This window comes from Saimiri boliviensis, chromosome 2 (assembly GCF_048565385.1).
Source record: "Saimiri boliviensis isolate mSaiBol1 chromosome 2, mSaiBol1.pri, whole genome shotgun sequence".
Classification (NCBI taxonomy): Eukaryota; Metazoa; Chordata; class Mammalia; order Primates; family Cebidae; genus Saimiri; species Saimiri boliviensis.
In genome coordinates this window covers 8484565-8498368 of record NC_133450.1, presented here as the reverse complement: position 1 = coordinate 8498368, position 13804 = coordinate 8484565, and positions in this window count along the sequence as shown.

Genomic DNA, 13804 nt, shown 5'->3' with positions numbered 1-13804 from the left:
CTGGGAAGACTCAGCCACTTATCCTTCCCCTTCAGCAAAGGGAGGATCTCCCTGGACCTCTAAGCCTGGCTTTCTGTTTTCAGCAAAGCCCCTGGAAGTTGCAACCTCCGCAAGGCTCCCCTGCCTTTCCAAGCCCTCTCCTTCTCTAGCACCACCTTTCCCTTCCTCCCTGAGGGCCTTCATGCTGCCCTCAGATTCCCTCTTCCCTCCCATTTACAAACCTCACTTTCAGGCTCAGACCTGCAGTTGGTCATTTACAGCTTAATGAGAATGAGAGGCAGCCAGAAGCAATGGGTTCCTTTCACCTTTCATCTTTCAGGGCTCAGCTCAAACCTCCTCAGAGAAGTCTTCTTGGAACAATTTCATCTTGACTTGGGATCATAGAACCTTGTTAGTTTCTTTCACACCCCTGACCACAAGTTGTGATATGTATTCATTTATCCTCCTGTAGCTTGTCTGTTTACTGGAATGTTGGCTTTAGAAGGCCGGGAAGCATGTCTGTCTTCCCTACTCTGACATCCCTGGTGCCTGGCCAATTGATGTTGAAGGCGAGTTTCTTGGCCACGCAAATGATTGCTCATCCATGTTCGAATTCCGTGCTCTGCCCTGCCCTGCTGGGTCACCACAGACAACTCCCTTGCTGTGTGTCTCTGCATTCTCACCCGCAGATTGGAATAACAGTACTCGCCTCTCTTGATTTCAAGCTTGTTGTAAGGATCAAATGAGATGTGGACGTCAGCCACGTGTGTTGGGGCGCTAGGGCTTACTAATCCCAATGGCTGTGCCAATGGCATCTGTCCTCCCTGTCTCCCTGCTGTGTGCAGTGAAGGGGTTCGAGGAAGTCCAGGTGGCAGCAAAGAGGTGAAGAGAATAATAATTAATAAATGCAAATAATAATAGCCAAGTAAATACTAATAATAAAAGTAAAAATAGCTGACTTTATTAGGTACTGCAACAGATGCTGTTCTCAGCTCCGTACAGGAATTAACTCATTTAACTTTAGAACAGCCTGATGAGGTAGGTCCTCTCACGGTTCCTTATTCTATAGGTGAGAAAACCGAGGCAGAGAGAGATTAAGTAACTCATCCAGGAAGTGGAGGTGGGATCAAGTTTTACTTTATGATGGGACTTTCCCCCAAATCCCTTCAATCTAATAACTTTCCCCATTCAGTTTCATGAGTGTTTATTGGATTGCTAAAACCAAGAGTTTATGTCTGAGTGTGACTTTGCCCTTTTGGCAGCCTCTGGAGGCCCAGCAGTGAGTGGAACTAATTCCTGCCCCCAGGGAATCTATTACTGGGGTGCGAGAGTGTGTGTGTGTGTGTGTGTGTGTGTGTGTGTTGTGTGTGTGTTATTCTCAGCTCCCCAGCCAGTCAGGAAACTCCCTGGGGACTCAGGGAGGGCTGTTCCTTCTCTGCTGTGTTACTCTAGGACAGACTGCGTACTGACAGTCCTAGAACTCCCGAAAATTGGCACCAGAGTCAGCTGCTCATCAGCAAAGTTACTGACTCCTTGCTTGGGACTAGGCTTGGTGTTTCATGCCAGGGACACAGTGGGAGTGAAGCCAAGCCCCCATCCTCAAGAGACATCCATATGTAGGGGTGGGGCTGGGACTCTGTAGGTCAATTCCTAAGGTTAACTGAGTCCAGAGAGGGCAGGAGCCCTCCAGGGTCAAGATTCGGGTCAGTGACAGAGCCTGGACTAGAACCCAGGGCTCCTTCCTCCTAGCACTGACCCTTCCAACTCTGCCACCGGCCTCTGGATCCTGTGGGAGGCCGGCTCTCCTTCCTCCAGGATGCAGGTTGCTGCCTGGGGCAGTGGCTGACCCAGACCACACTTGTAGCTCAGGGCCTATTGGGGCCTGCAAGGGAAAGGTAAGAATGAACTCGCCACCCTCCCCTCTACCTGGCCCTCAGCTGCCTCCCTTTATCACCTTGTTAAAGGCTTTTTCCTCTCCATTTGGAACCTGGAATTTTATTATTTCGCATGTGAAGCTTAGGGATAATAGGCTGCCACTTGAAGGCGGCTTTTCATCTTCAAAGCCCTCTGCAGACTGTTACTTAGTCCTCTCTGGCCTGCTCCAGTGTGTTCTTGGGCCAGGAAGGGGTAACCTAAGGGAGGCCGAGGGACTTCCCTCGGGGATGTGGGGCTGGCCAAAGACTGAAGAAGAAAAAGAGGAGCCCTGGATTCTGGAAGCTTCTCCTAATTGGTTCCTGGCTTTCAGGCTCCTTCCCGTTAGGACGGTTGAAGAAACGAGGGCAGGAGCCGACGGGAGCCCTCCTGCGGGACTGCGGCTCGAGAACGTTACAAGCGGACCCTAAGTTGAAATCCCATCCCCTGCTAATTGCAAGACTTTGAATGATAATTAACCTCTAAAACTTCGTTTTCTTCTCTGTGGAATGGAGGTAATAACAAAGTACTCCTTGAGTTGTTGAGGATTGAGCTAGGTAAGTATCTGGCACAGATTGGTGCTCACTAGGAGTGAATGAATGAATGAATGAGTGTGGCTAGTGGTGGGCTGGAGTAGGGGAGGATTAGAAGTAGGGAGAGGCAAGGTGAGGACCGAGAGGAAAACTAGGGACTCTCCTTCCTTTGCCCCTCCTTATCCTTACCCCCAAGGCCAGGAGTTTTGCCCACAAAGCAACCACTATCCATGGTATTGCATGGCTGGTCAAAGAGGGATTGATGTCTGTCTCTGTGAGCCCTTGAAATCCCCTGAAAATGGTGATATGATCTATTTTGAACAGTGGAGAACTCCGTCTATGAGTTATCAGGTGAGATTATGTCCATCTGTTCAGCCTCCCCAGCTGGACCACTGTGAGGGTCAAAAATAGACAGTGGATGCTGCAGTCCTAGCTTTGGGGTCTCTCAGACCCGGAAACCAATCTCTCCTGCTCCACCCACTTGGACAAACACTCAAGCCAAAGCAGGGAGATTCCACGCACCCCCCACCCCCCGCCGCCACCTCTCAGGGTGACTGAGTTTGGTTCTGTGATGAGCAATATGTGCGTACCAAGCAGCTTGCTGTTGAGCTCAGTGGCAGCAAAAGCCAGCAGTGTAGGAGCCTGGAGCACCAAGCACAGTTGCACCCTTGGGTCCAGGGCCACATGGAATGGGGAGAAAGGCCACCTCTGGCCAACTGGTCACCTGCCCTATCCTCTTCATAGACTGGCACTGAAGCTAAAAAGGAGGGCTGAGAAGTGTGTTCAATGTTTAAAAGTCATTGCTGGCTAGGCGCCGTGGCTCACGCCTGTAATCCCAGCAATTTGGGAGATCGAGACAGGAGGATCACTTGAGGTCAGGAGTTCAAGACCAGCCTGGAGTTCGAGACCAGCCTGGTCAACATGGTGAAACCCCATCTCTACTAAACAAACAAACAAACAAACAAACAAACAACAAAAACACAAATTAGCTGGGTGTGGTGGTGCGCACCTGTAATCCCAGCTACTCAGGAGGCTGAGGCAGGAAAATCTCTTGAACTGAGAGGTTGCAGTGAGCCGAGATTGTGCCACTGCACTCCAGTCTGGGTGACAGAGTGAGACTCCAACTCAAAATAAATAAATAAATAAATGCCATTCCTTAACATTTGATACCCTCTAAATTTCAGTACCAGGGATCGCTTTGCCCCACCCTACTCCGGACTCCTATGGAAGCTATTTAATGACAGTTTCATCCTTCATGTTCTCTCTTCAAAGGCGTCAAAAGCAGGGACTGAGTCAGGGTCCCCAGTGACTGGCACAATGTAGGTGCACAATTAATACTTGCTGTTGGTGGTGACAATGTAGGGAATGGGGTTTGGAACCTGGGAGGGATCAGAAGGACATCATCTCGTGAGGAATCAGAAACACGGATCCTGCCTCCTGTCTGTGCCCAGAAGGTAGAAATATTGAGAGAGAGGATGGGAAAAACTTCCACGAGAGAAGTGACTTGACACTTCCACCATTTGCCCAGCCCTCTTGACTGGGACAGGGGGTACAGAAGGGCTAACCAGATATGACCAGATCCCCGAGGCAGGGTGTATTTGCTGAAGGGTGGGAGGAGCTAGCTGGTTAAGGGGTGGCATGGGGAGGGGTGCGCTAGGGGAACATTCTAGGTTAAAACCCCGGGGTTGGCAAACCCCAGAGCTGCCCAAGGTAACCTCTGCCTGGGGAGATTCCTCCTTCCCTCAACAGCCAGTATTTCCTGGGGCCCTGCAGAGAGAAGGAGCCCAAAGCCCAAGAAACCTGTGGCTTCTCAACCCTGCTTCTCATAAGAAGTGTGATTTGGGCAAATTATCTAACCAGATATGGCTGGAAAAGGTTTGCCCCTCCCTTGTGCAAAATCCCCACTGGCTCCCCAGTGCCTGTGCCAGGCGTCGGTGGTCTGGCAGCTGTGAGGATGCCTGGTACCTTCTGCGACATGACTCTACGGTCAACCAGAAATGACACATCACATTCACTCATGCGTTCACTTGCTCACTGTTCAAACTTCGCCGAGTTTTGCTATATCCCACAGTGCTGGCTGCTGGAGGTTAGATGCGAGTCCCCACCTGCCAGGGGTTCACAGCTCCCTGAGGGAGTCAGACAGCAAACAAAGCATGACCACACAGAGTGATCAGAGCTCAGCAGCGAGCCTGTATCCGGGGGTCAGCAACACTGTCTGGAGGAAGCATTAAGGTTTGAGCCCAGAGAGGAGAGAAGATACAGAGGTGGGGAAGAGAAGCCTCCGTGTGGAGAGGAAGCTTTCCCACGGGGGCACGTATGCAAATCTGGAGAACCACAAGCATTTCAGCAAGCCTAGCAGAGAGCTGAGGGGCTAGGTGGTCAACGGCCTTGCATGCTGGACTTTATTCTGAGGGTCATGGGGAGCCATGGAAGAGTCTGGAGCACCAGAGTGAAGTGTTGAGAAAAAAAAATTTTTTTTTTCCTTTTGGCTAGAATAATCGTAACGGAGCCAACACTGGTTATTCCGAGGGAAAACACATGTCATTGCTTAATAGAAGTGTTCTATTCAGAAGAAAAGGGCTGCTACAAGGTGGATCCAGAGAGAGAACCAAACAAAAGGCCTTTGGTGGTGACAACATTGGTGACCTCAAGCCCACACCCTACCTCCTCACCTCACCACCCCAGCTTTGCCCCCATTATTTTAGACAGACCCTCCTTCCAGTTGGTACACGTGTGTGGCCGTGCCTGTGACTCAGCTCCGAGGTCATCCTGCCTGTGTGTGCCACTGCCCCGCCTCCCTGCTCCTCGCCACTCTCTCTCTCCAAAGCCCAGTTCTGCCACCTCCTCCAGCAAGCCTTCCCTGGTTCCCCCCAGTTCCAGAGAATATTCTGCCATTTCCACTTGGAAGAACTTCAGTAGGGTTTCTAAGGCAATGTGAATGCCCTAGGTGAGCTGTGTGGTGGGGTAATCAGTGCTCAAATCTTAATCTGCACAATTAAACAGTAAGCAATTTGAGGGCAGGGACTATGCTTTATTCCTGTTGGGAGATCTGTCATCCGGCTCTGTGCCTGACAAGCAGCAGGTCCAATATTAAAATGCCTGTTCAGTGAAATCATGTTTTACTGTGTGCCTCCTAAACACGTCCAGGAATATGGTGAGCCTCATCTTGGAATAAGTGTAGGACCATCCCCACTAAATTTCTGCAAGGTCATTCTCTTCAGTGCCTGGTGGCCCAGTCCCCTTTCTGAGTCTTCTGGACTTTCCAAGCACAATTTAACATCCCTTTTGCTGGACTCCCATAGAGATTTTGGTGCCTATCTCTATTGTGTTTCTTTTTATTTCTTTTATTTCTTTTTTCTTTTTTTTTTTTTTTTTTTTTTTTTTTTTTTTTTTTTTTTGAGATGGAGTTTTCTTTTCTTGCCCAGGCTGGAGTGCAATGGCATAATCTTCACTCACTGCAATCTCCGCCTCCCGGGTTCAAGTGATTCTCCTGCCTCAGCCTCCCAAGTAACTGGGATTACAGGCATGCGCCACCATGCCCGGCTAATTTTGTCTTTGTAGTAGAGATGGGGTTTCACCATATTGGCCAGGCTGGCCTCGAATTCCTGACCTCAAGTGATCCACCCGCCCCGGCCTCCCAAAGTGCTGGGACTCACCGTGCCTGACTTCCATTGTGTTTCTTATTCAATGGGGTCAAAGGCATGCTTTAAAAAGTGTCCACTCTTTCCACCTCCCAACCCCCACACCCAGCCCAGTGTCTAATCCGCAGTAGGAGATCAATAAGTGTTTGTTGAATTAAAAAAATGTACTAGCAAGAGTCCAGGACCACTCTTAGGCATATTAAATGGGAACACAATCACCAATTGAATTTGTTTCCTTCAAAAGAGCCATGTATCCTGGAAGCTCCATTCCAGACGTCCAGATGGCAAGGCCGGGGAGAGCTGGGAGTTATTCCTATTGAAACCGTTTCCTCCAGAAGGTCCGGAGTTCAAAAGGGAGGCATTTGCCACAAACAATCGGGCCAGTGTGAGACGATGTGGGTGGCAGGTTTCCAAGGTCTTGGTGGGACTTTGAGCAGTTACCAATGCAAATAGGAGAGAAAAGACTTATCCCCAGGGGCAACTGTGGTCACTCAGAAATGGAGCCTTTGGCAACAAGGAGAAAAAAACCAGGTCAGCCACTCCACGGGGATTTTCCTAGGGCCATGGCGTGGCCTCTGGACCTGGAGTCAGGAGGGCCTAGGTTCTAGCTGGGATTTGGGTTTCAGATCAAGGGTTAAGACGATCTAACGCCAACCTTATTTCCCAGAGGCATTTTTCTGAGCCAAGAATTAAATGCAGGGCACATCAAAGGAATTTTCCTGATTTGTGAATTGTTTCCACCAACTCAGGCTTCAGATTAAAGCTCCCTTTTCTCATTCTTTGAGATTTATCTATGGAATGTAGGACGATCCTGAAAAACTAAACGCCAGTGAAGCCCATCTCCCGGAGCTGTCCCTGCGCATCCTACCTACCGTCTGACCTCCCTGCCTTTACTCACGCCCTTCCTCCTTTCAGAGAGTCATCTCCTGATACAGCAGTCGTCCAGACTTTGTTCAATGGTGAACTTTTCTCTGAAAGCTTTCTCTGATCACCACAAGTTATAGGGATCCAGAGAGAGAACCAGTAAGCACATAGAAGGCAGGGAGTACCTGTTGCTAGCTAGCATTACTCAGCACTGCTAGCTAGTAATAGTGACTCAGCACTTGCCATGTTCCAGGCATTGTGCTAAGTGCTCTACAAGTGTGATCACACCCAGCTCTCACAACAACCCTCAGAAGATCATTCCTACAAATTTTTAAAATCCCTATTTGTGGGCTGGGTGTGGTGACTCACACCTGTAATTTCAGCACTTTGGGAGACCAAGGTGGGAAGATCACTTGAGCCCAGGAGTTTGAAAACAGCCTGGGCAACATAAAGAGACCCCATCTCTACTAAAACATAAAAAATAAATAAAAATTAGCTGAGCATGGTGGTGTATGCCTGCAGTCCCAGCTGCTCTGGAGGCTGAGGCAGGAGGATTGCTTGAGTCCAGGAGAGAGAGACTGCAGTGAGCTGTGATCATGCCACTGCACTCTAGCCTGGGTGACGGAGTGAGATCCTGTCTCAAAAAAAAAAAAAAAAAAAAAAAAAAATCTCTATTTATGGTGGTCATTAGTGCTGTCATCCTATACTTCCAGTTCTCTTTCTTCTGAGTACAAAGTAGAATTTCACTTCCTGACCCCCTTGTGGTTGGTCAGGTGGAGCCATGTAAATGATTCTGGCCAATGCCTTGAATCATCATTCCTGGTTGGATAACATTTCATATTCCCTCCAGCATGGCGACAGGCCAGCGATGTTTGTGATGACGGCCACATCAGCCTGCTTTTTGCTGAGTGAGTAGAATGAGCAGAAACTCCTACTGACCCACGATGAACATGCAGCATGAGCAAGAAATACATTTTGGTAGTTTTATGCCACTGAGATTTTTGGACTTGCTTGTTACTGCTGCAGAATCCAGTCTATGCTGACTGATACACAATTTTACAGACAGAGAAATCAAGTTTGCATGGGGAGGCATGGATGACCTTGGTGAAGAGATAGCTTGAGCCCTTATTGTGCTCAGTGTGTCCCGGCTGGCTGGCTGGCTGTGAAAGGCTTTGAGAGCCTGAAATGACAGGATTTGATGCTGTTATCCCTGAAGCACAAGGGAGAGTTTAAAAACAGGAAGCAACACAACCATCCTTCTTAGGCTTTCAGAAGAATGGCTCTGGCAGCTGCTTCTGGCTGAGAGGTCACTCTCTATTTGTCCATCTGGAAAGATCAGCCCTGAACCCAACTGAAAGCCAAACTCCCAGCATACACAGAGACCCTCAGGGCAGGTCTGCCCTGTGCCTACAATTTCCCAGCACCCAGAGTGGCCCATCCGTGTCTCCACACCAGCAAGGCTGGTAGAAAGAGGGGGCTCCCAGGAGGGCTTCTCCCCATCAAGGGAGGCGTACCGGCTCCGTTGTCTTTTAAAATGACCATAAAACGGCACGGAAATGAATACCAACTAACAAGGTTAAAGGATCCTTAAAAAACAAATGATGCCATTTTTCCCCCAACTCGCTGCTGAGTAAAAATTTGTCACTTCAGTAAGCATTTTATTGGTAATTACAGAGTTACTTTATTTGCATATTACAGAGCTGCTAGCGGCCCTAGTGAAAATGCTTAATGTCGCTGAGCATCTTGGAAGGAATTACTCAACCCAGGGAGGGAGAATTCAGTAATTATTTCCTTAAAACTAGAATTCACTAATAACTTTGCAGTAGATCACTTTGTGCTCCCCAATACAGCAATTAAATAATAAGCAATTCAGCGACAAAGTGACTCAGGCATAGGGCCTATCCCCCAATAGGGCCTCTGCTTTATTTTCTTTGAAAGGGGAATAAAGTTACATACAGTTAACCCTTTTGACTCCTGAGCCACCAGGGAGCACCGATTCCTCTTAGAGCCAATTAGAGAGAGCTGGTGCCAAATGTCACCTCCTCTTGTTCAGGGCAGGATCTGGAAGCCCAAAGAGAGGCCTGGGGTCCAGCCTGCAGCGAGGAAAGGAGGCTGGCTCTCCACTCCGGCAGCTGGGATGGCGGGGGCAGAGGCTAGGTAAGAGGATTCTGGCATCAGACTGGCTGGGCTTGTCGGCTGGCTCTGGCTTATTATCCAGGCATCTTGGACAGGTTACTCGAACCTCTGTAGGTCTCGGTTTTCTCATCAGTAAAGTGGGGTTCGTCATGTGATCGACAGCACCTGGTGGCTGTGAGGCTTAAATAACATGACACGTGGAAGGGAGAATTTCAAACACAGGAAATGCTCAGCAAGTGTGAGTTGCAGTGTCTGACCCAGAACTCGCCACCACCCTGACGAGGAAAGCCCAGGCCGCTGCCAACTAGGAGAAGGGAAGACATCTGCCTGCACTGGAGGTGTAATAGTGGGGGGGGGGTGGCACTTACCACTTGGGGTTCATTCTGCCCAGGATCAAATCCTGGCTCCTCCTGCACACACTCAGAGCCAGTGTGACTTTGGGCCACTCATACACTCTCTAGAGCACCAGTTTCTCACCTGTAAGAAGAGGAGGGTGATACCCATCTGAGTGCCAAGGTCGCCAGGTGACCTGTATTTAAGCACATGCTTTAGTTGCTTAGCTTCCTGCCAGGCAAATTTGCAAATATATAGAGAGAGCAAGTGGACGTGGACCTGTCCTTGAAAAGGATTCATTACAATTTCAGACTTGTTTTGTCTTAATTTCTGATGGATACTTACACAGCAGTGGCTTGGAACGCTGGCTTTTAGTTTCTCCCTCTGTTAAGTATTTAATGATCTGAAAACAAGCATTGGAGAAGATGCAGCCTACAGGGGTCCCTGATCCTTCTGTGATGGGGCTGAGTCCACTCTCTGTTTTATCTTTCTCAGCTCCAGTGTGCTATTTATTTTATCTTTATCTGCTCCAGTGTGGTATTCTGTTGAGTCTTGTAAAACGCTATTTCATGAAGGAGAGAGTCCAGACAAGTCTCCGTTAAAAGCTTTGCTTTCCCACCTCCACACCTGGCCTGACCCCTGCCTCTAGGTAGGTTTGTGGGGAGTATCTAGTGGCCCTTTGAGAAGGAATATCCGGTGAGATAAAAGAGGTCCAGCCCTTAGTACAGGACTTGGCTTCCAGCTCTGTAAAGGCTGGTTCCCATGGAACCAGCTTGGCGTTGCCTGATATACCTAGAAGTTTTTCTGTTTAGCTTAAGGCATTGGTCCAGATTCACATTGTTCCCAGCCTCGATGCTGATCTCACTGTTACTGATCATTTACCTTTTGGCATGGCCTATTTTCAGGACCATGCTTCAGAGCTGTCTTGCGTCTCAGGGCCAGGATAGGGGAAGAAGAAGATCAAGTTCTAGCGTGAGCGGAGGTAAACACAGAGAGTGCTCCCTTGGACACCCTCCTAGGAACTTTAGCCCCTAGTAGTTGCTGAGGGTGGAGTCGCCTCGGTTCTTGGGGCCCTGTCCCGTGTGTTAGCAATGGTCATTTTAAAGGTGGCGCTCTCTGACTAGTGTCCGGCCCGTGGGGATCCGATTGGCCTTTGCTTCTGCCAACTTTAGAGGTCTCTGCAGGCAGCAGGCTGCAGAGCTCAGGAACTGGGTTGTGCCTGCTTTATGGATACTCCTCTCTTTGGCCACACAAAAGATGAATTCCACATCCACGTGGTGGCTCTGCCACCTTCCAAAGTAAGCTCTTCGGGTCAGACTCTCACCAGACCAAATGATTCCTTGTCCCTGGGCCTCCTCCCGTGACTTGGCTTTTGGGGTACAGCTTGATCGCCGGCTCCTGGACTCATTCTGGCTTATTGTTGCCTCCCCTAAACAGAGTGGCAATCTTCATTTCGCCTGTGCTGGCGCTTCAGATGGATTCGTGCGGAAGCCCGCTGGAACTGACAGGGTGAGCTCCTCTACCATTGCCCAGCCAGGAGTTTGCAAGGAGAGAGGATTGCTGATCAAAGCAGAGCGCGTGTGGGAGGTAGGGAGGAGAGGCTTGGGAGGGACTGGGCAGGGTTCACCGGGGACTCCAGGGAGGCTGGCTCTCTGCTACAACCAGAGCATCCAGTGCACCCCAGAGTATCCAGCAGGAGCTTTTAGCAGGGGCTCTGGGGAAACTGCAAAAAAGGCCTGGACAATAAGAAGTATAAAGCAACATGGAAATGGCTTTGGGAGTGCTGGGTGTTATGGCTCTGTAATCCCAATATTCTGGGAGGCCAAGGCTGGAGGATTCTTGAGGCTGGGAGTTTGAGACCAGTCTGGGCCACAGAGCGAGACCCTCATCTCTATAAAGAAATAAATAAACCAGGCGTGGGTGGCACGTGTCTATAGTCCCAGCTACTTGGGAGGCTGAGGCAGGAGGATCACTTGAGCTCAGAACGTTCAGGTTGCAGTGAGCTGTGATTGTGCCGCTGCACTCCAGCCTGGGCAGCAGAGTAAGACCCTGTTGCAACACACAAAGAAATGTCCCGGTCTTTGTGGGAATAAAGTAACACAAAGCCCAGTACTCCCCTTATAGATGTCCATGGACAACTGAGCAGCCACCATCTTCTTCCTGCCCACCTGCCAACGCTAACCGCCCCTCCACGAAGACCACCCCTTCTCCAGGGCTGCTGATGTTTGCAGCGTGTGTTGTTGGCACATCCATTTGACAGTTCTGAACTGTGACAGTCTCATTTCCGACTTAAAATCTCTCATCCATCTCTTCCACGGTCATTTAACTTTTTGCCCTCAGCATTCAGTGAGTGGAGGCTTTGAGGGCTGGGACGAGGTTTCACAGCCTCTGGGGTCCCTCTGGGGCCTGTGCAGTGTGAGGGCCAATCAGTGTTGGCAGCTCTGGTTTGCTGTGGGCAGCACGGGCTGGAAGGGTGTAAAACTGCTCACATGGAGGGAGGGCCAAGGCCCAGGGGGGCTGGAAGATACATTTCCAGCCAGGAACTCTGGAGCCCTCGGGATGGAGCCCATCCTGGAATAGAAGACACGTGGATTAAAAGTCTGACCTCAGATGGAAATTTCTCATCCATAGCCTGTGACTCTCTTTTCAGTTCCTAATGGAAGCTTCTACAAACTGGCTTGCTTCCACACCGCTTGTCCTAGCCCTGCAAACTCTGCCCAGCTGGCAGTCAAGCCCAAGGACAGTGGTATGCTGGTAAATGTTTAACAATGGGCTCTCTGGGGGAAAAGACTGATTTGTATCCTGACGGGTGGCATGTGCCAACTTTTTGTGGTCCTCATCATCTCATCATGGCTGATCCTAAGCCGCCCAAGTGAAGCCACTGAACACAGAGTTGGGAAGAGGTGCAACAGAGTAGCTTTCTGGGACAGGTGGGAGCTGGCTCTAGCACACCACTGCTACCAACCTCTTAGCACCACCCGCTTCTGATCTCCCCACAGTACTTATCCCCCTTCCTGGACTTCTGAGGCTGTGAGGGTCTCCTGGTTCTACCTTTGCACAGTCTGCCCTTTGCTTCTCCATGAATCGCTCCACCCCCTGCCCCACAGAGCAGCATTCTCAGGCCTGACTATGTGTTTGGCTCCCATAGGGAGCTTTTAAAACTGCCAGCATTGGCTAAATGTGGTAGCTCATGCCTGCAATTCCAGCGCTTTGGGAGGCCAAGGTGGAAGGATCACTTAAGCCCAAGAGACTAGCTAGAGTCCCAAGACCCTGTCTTTATAAGGAATTTTTTTAAAAAAGCTGGGTGCAGTGATGCATGTTTGTAGATCCAGCTACTCTAGAGGCTGAGGCAGGAGGATGGCTAGAGCCTGTGAGTTAGAGGCTGCAGTGAACTAAGATAGGGCCATTGCACTCCAGCCTGAGCAACGGAGTGAGACTCTGCCTCTAAATAAATCAATGAAACTCCCGACACTCAGGCCTTACCTCCGAGCAGTTAGATCAGGGTCTCTGGGGGTGGCATCCAGCATCAGCAGTTTTTGAATCTCTCTCCAGGTGATTCCAATGTGCAGCCAACTTTGAGAGCTGCTGATTTTAAAAATACCATTGCTGGTTCTTCCTCCCCACCCCAGTCAGATCAGACTCCCTTGGAATGGTCCTTGGTTCACTGCATGACTTCGGAGCTCTCCAGATTAAGCCATGTGTAGCCACCGCTGAGGCTCACTGTCTCTGAAGCCCCGGGTCCTGTCCTCCGCCCTTCCCTAAGCACTCACGGTTCTCCCCAGGTGGCCTCATCTCGCTTAGCGTCCTCCCATAATGTCCTCATCTGTCCTAGAGATTTGTCTTTTCAAATCTCCATTTCCAGCTTATCTTTAACTCAGATCCTCTTTCTGTTCCGGCTTTCCCATAGCCCGACTTCCTTCAACTAGAGACTCTGTGTCTGGGCTCAAGCCCACCATATCGTGTAGCTCAATCTACCAGGGGCTTCACACGGGAGCGTTCCCCACAATCTCTCTCTTGAATTCTTCCTGCTTTGCCATGTCCACCTGGGACACCCCAGACGTCTCAACTGCTCACGTTCGCCACCTGACTCCGCCTCTTGTCCATTCCCTGTCTTCTCCATGTACACCCTTGTCTCGGCGTAGGGCACCCTCCATGCCATGTGCCTCTTCCTTTCCCACCACTTGTCCTGGCTTGGCCCTGAAGAAGTCTGGAGTTCATGGCTCTTTCCATTCCTGATCCAGCTGCCCCAGCTGCCCCAGCAGCTCTAGCCTGGGCTTTTTGAAAGTCGTCTTTTGGACTCCAGCGTCCTGCACTGCTAGTGATCTCCCTAAATCCCTCCTCTCCCCAACCACATGCCTTGGCTTCCCTTGGCCTACAGTGACTCCACAGTGTCTCTCTTGCCTCCTG